The sequence below is a fragment of the Camelus dromedarius genome, chromosome Y (genome assembly GCF_036321535.1).
Source record: "Camelus dromedarius isolate mCamDro1 chromosome Y, mCamDro1.pat, whole genome shotgun sequence".
NCBI classification, from domain to species: Eukaryota; Metazoa; Chordata; class Mammalia; order Artiodactyla; family Camelidae; genus Camelus; species Camelus dromedarius.
Genome location: NC_087473.1, coordinates 10,736,690 through 10,741,866, shown reverse-complemented (window position 1 = coordinate 10,741,866; position 5,177 = coordinate 10,736,690). Strand labels below are relative to the sequence as shown.

General features: G+C 38.9%; 1 non-coding gene across 1 annotated transcript; it reads right to left on the bottom strand.

The window, feature by feature from the left end:
• Positions 1–949: 949 nt before the first annotated feature.
• Positions 950–1,021, bottom strand: LOC135320467 (small nucleolar RNA SNORD36). Its single transcript, XR_010379619.1, has one exon. It is a non-coding gene; the product is annotated as a small nucleolar RNA SNORD36 (small nucleolar RNA).
• Positions 1,022–5,177: the final 4,156 nt, after the last annotated feature.

Below are 5,177 nucleotides of genomic sequence, written 5' to 3'. Positions count from 1 at the left end.
ATCTCAATGGCTCTTAAGTAGCTTTGGGAAATTCCTTAGCTAAAGCTCTAAGTTCTGTTTGCCTCCTGGGAGTGCATGTAAGATGGCTTTTCTCCTCCAGTAATAGAGTCCTCTTTAAAGGCAGCTATTTTACAGCTGATTATATTTCTTCCTTTACTGAGGAAGGAGAAGAAGCAGAGGCAGTTTTGATGGAAGAAAGAGAGGCATAACTTCTGGGTTAGGCAGTTGAAATAGAAGAGCACAGGGAGAGAGGCAGGTTCTTTAAGAAATTCTAATATAGTTTCTAGCAATCTCTTTTTTGGTTTCCTGCAAAGGAGGTATTTTATCACTTCTTCCTCTAGAAACTTCTAAATACCAATTAGAATAAGTATCTCATTCAGGCTGTTTGAGCTTATAACTGTCTTTTTCTAGTTGCATATGCAAAAACAAACAAGCAGACAAACCAAGCATTAGTTTTGGAAAGTCAAAAGAGCCCTGGCTGGCCATTTCATGTCGAGGTATAATTTACGTTTTCTCCCACTGGCTGAAGAAGTTTTATTACTCTTATGTACAGAAAACTTGGTAGGGTACACTTAGCCCAGTTTCGTGGTCAGTTCTTTGGCCTTTGCATTTTCCAGCTTGGCAATGCAAGCCACTGATTTTGGACCCAGGAAATTGCCTCCCCAGTGACAGCGGGTATCATCATATCTGTCATTGTAATTGGTCCTGATGACTTCCACCAACTTGACCAGGGCTCCTTTGCCTTCTGAGTTCACCTGCGTGAAGGCAACAGTGGTGCAGGTCTTCCTGTGGACCAGGAGCCCCAGACTGGCCTTCCCCTTGACGATGCAGTAGGGAACACACATCTTCCAACACTGGGCAAGCAGGAAGACAACCAGCTGGAAGACAGCATCGTCAGTTTGAGTGTATTTCAACCAAAAGTAGTAACTTAAAAGCTAATGTGGCAGCAATTGCTCAGGGTTAAAAAGCTCATGTATTTGCACTTCAAGGTTAATTCAGTGAGAAATTCACATCATTGCAAGAGATATCCTTTATTATAGCTTCCTGAGTGAGACAAATATTTGCAGGTATCATTTCCATATATATGTTGTACATGAACCTGCCTGGGGTGTTAGTTGGGAGCTGGTAATCTGTCCTTTTTCTTGTTCCAAAAGCTTTATTTTCCACTCTAGGGTCAGTTTGTTGAAATAAAATTACTGTTAAAGATCATGTAGTTGAGCAGTGTTGTGAGCTTAATTCCCCTGGGGCTTTTCTCCAGAGTCATTCCAGCTCCATTATTCATTGTGTCTTAGGTTCTTTTCCTGGTAGTATAAGACTACCACCTGTGTTCTGATGGGGAATGGCCAGTTCCTATTTGTGTCCCCAGGAGAGTAAACTTTAATTAAAATAGTGGGCTTACCTACTGGGACAGCTGCATGTTATTGAGATAGGAGGGAAGGAGGCAGGGCTCAACCATTAAAAGAATGAGAAAGCAATTGAGAACGGGACATAAACTGGTTAGAACGAACTCAGCTGCAGATGGAGGAATATTTGACTTCCAGTAGACCTTGGGCTGGATTATAGGCTCATTATTGTCTCACATTAGCATGCTAAAGTACATAGCCACAGGCACCAAGAGAGTTCCATGGCTGGTTATAAAATGTCAACAAGTGGGTGGTGGCCCAGTTCCTGGGAATCCCTGTCTCTTCTCCCAAACAGTTGAAATAGTCCTCCCACTTATTAACATATGTAATCACTAATCCCATAAAAACAATACCCCACACACTCACATTCTGGGTCTGCTCCCATTTTCTGAGACAACCACATGCCCTAGGTATGCTCTCCTTTCTGAATCCCACACTGCCAGAATGTATCACCCTGAATAAATCAACTTTCTCTTTACTATGGCTTGCTCTTAGTATCATTCCTGGGTAAATACAAGGACCCTCGCTTGATGGGGCACATCTCAAGGACTCACCCAAGACCTGGGTCAAGACCATATTCTCATGCCCCATTTTCCTGCAACAGTGTGAGGCATTCCTTCTATCACTCCTGTAAGTTTCTCAGTGTGCCTGAGAGAGCTGGTGCCAATCAAGAGGAGATTACCTTCCTTGAGTTGTAAATCTCCCGTATGATTTCAGTCTTATTTTTACAAACTCTGTTAAAGTAGCCAATTCATGCGAAAATGACAGGCTGTCCTTCCTCTAATTATACAGTCTAACCCTATTCAGTGTTCTTTTAACAGAACAAACTCTCCCCAGGCTTTCAACTGGGGATAAAACCACTCAGTGTCCAAACTAAGAAAAGTCTCCCCAGTGTCTTTCACTGAGTATAGTTCATTGGATCAAAATTCTTCCCAGTGTCTCTTTCACTGAGGATAACCTAGGTATCTCTTCTTGAAACTAAATTTCAAGGATAACCTACTCTTTTAGAGAGGAGTTTAACACCTCTGAATTAAACTTAGGATCATCAAACAATAACGGAAGACCATAGAACCAAGAGATATCCCCTGAAATTCATCTGAACTCACCAATGAGCCCAAGAAACCTCTGCTGGTACCAAGGATGTGGATCCTCATAGATTTCAGGTGGAGGAGAGAAGTCTGCTCTGGGTGACTGCTGATCACCAAAATTGTTCACTGCAAAAAATGCACAATGCAAAAGTTGAGAATTATGTTTTGTTTGGCAGATACTCTGCAAACTTCAAGCCTGGGAGGCAGCCTCTCAGATAGCTGAAGAAAGGACTGCTCTGAAGTGGTAAGGGATGAGCCAGTTTATATAGCTGTTTTGCAACAAAAGCAGGTAGTCAGAACATCAAAAGATTGCTGTTAGTTAAAGAAAATACAACTCAACGTAATGAATTTAGTATTTTTCTTTCTATGGGAAGATACAAGAAACTGGGTTTGTTGGAATCATTCCTTTAATATGCATCTTTACTCTCTAGGTCCAGCACCATGCTTTTTCCCTTCTTGAGTCCCCTCAGGTGCACTCTAGGGGGCTGCTGCAGTAGCTGAAGTCTTGATGGCCACGACATTCTTTATTTTTCTGATACAGCAGGCAGCATTCTTAGTCGACACACTCATGTTTGTTTCTCCAGCTATCATGGCAGCGACTATATGTAAGGCAATAATGAGTTTTGGTCCCTTTGCTAGAGGATAAGCTGGTTTTCTCAAAATAAATAACTGTAAGCATAATTACTCTTTGCCTCCGGAAGAAACACCAATGGCATTGTAGGGGTTATTTTGAGTAGCATTCACTAAGGTGCTGACTGGTAAGTCCATTGAGAATGGTTGGTTATACCGATCATTGCTAATTACTTGAGGAAAAAGAACATTTGAATCAAATCCAGAGGCAAATTGGAGATTTAATAAATGGTTAAATTGCAATTTCCCTGCAAGGAAATGAGGCTAATAACATTTAGACTTTCATCATAGGTGTAACGAAGATTTTGCTATCCTTTTAATGTCTTACAATTTAAATTTTGGTTTTTATGTTATATCACTTATATATGGAATCCAAAAAAAAAAAAAAAAAAAAAAGAAATGACACAAATGAACGTATCTACAAAATAGAAGCAGACCCACAGGCACAGAAATTACAACCATAGTCATGAAAGGGGAGAGGGATAAATTAGGAGTTTGGTATTAGCAAAATATATGTTACTGTATATAAAATGGATGTAAAACAAGGTCCTACTGTATAGCACAGGGGACTGTATTTAGTATTCTGTAAAGACCTACAATAAATATAATATGAAAAAATATATTTTCTATTTATCTATCTATCTATCTATCTAACATCAATCTATCTATCTATCTATCTATCTATCTATCTATCTATCTATCTATCTATCAATCTATCTATCTATCTATCTATATATCTATCTAATGTCTATCTATCTATCTGTCTCTGTGGCCCACTGGGAACTAGTGAAATATGGTAAATTAACCATATTTCAAAATGTTTAATAGCCAAAAAAAAAAAACATAACAAAACTCTCTCTATCACCTGTCTTACTTGTCTGTTATTATCCAGGGAAATATTCTCTATTTTTGTTTCTTCTTACATCTGAAATTAGACTATTGCAATCATTGATCTCATACAGAACTGTGTATCTTGCCAAATGCTTCAAACTTGTCATCATTGTATCAAAGGCTCAGTCATATATTTGGGGATGAAGAAATAATATAACAAGCAGAAGTACATGTAAAGTAGGTAGTTATATTAGTAATGTCATAAGTAAGTATGTAAGCCAAGGACTTCCATAAGGTGCAACCCATTATATCCCAAGGGAGTCTTACATAGTCTGTTCTGCACAAATCTTTATCTTTAAGGTAAATGATATATTGACATTGTTCACAAGGCACTCAACCCAATTTCCTAGGGATACTAGGTTGGTTAGCCTAAGTATGCTTTAATTGCTCCCAACATAAAGGGACCTTTAAACTTAAACCATTATAGACTTGTGTTAGCCACACAAATCCAGATCATAATTGTTGGAGGTTTCGTTCCAATAATTGAGAGGTATAGCGTTTGACTGAACTTTAGCTCATTTTTCTGATTGAGCTGAGTGACCCCCACAAGAAAATTCAAATTTATGGTGAGGTCAGAGCAAGCATTTTTAATTGGCCAGGTGAGGGCCATCTAGGAATATCAATAGTTGCCTTACAAGAACTATGATTTCTTTCCTCTAGAATAAGTTTCCTAAGGGCCACCCAAGTATAACATTGGAGTAGGGAAATTCACCAAGGCAACCCAGAAAAACTGGGCATATATAATTGACCATAAACCCAAGAATTGTATCAAATTTAACTCTGCATGATTGTGAAGTAAATACATTTGTTTCATAAGCAAAGATGTGAGCATGTATCAAAGTAATTGGTATTCAGGCCTGGTCTGGCATCATATGTCAGCTGCCTACTTCAGATGTGGACTTCTTCTCATCATGGTCTGGTAGTGTCAGTGGAAATATTGATCCAAGTTTCAACTCCCTTCAGTTTCACTGTGCAAGAGCCAATTAAGAGTACCTGAAAAGAGTCCTTCCATTCCAGGTTGGAGAGAGTCCTTTAAATAATGTATTTTCCAGAATGCATCATCTACTTGTTGCTGGTCATGGAGCATTTGATTAAAAAGTATAACCTACCAAAGTGCTGTAAGTCATAATTTGCTTGAGGGAATGGGTTTCTTTATATCATTCAA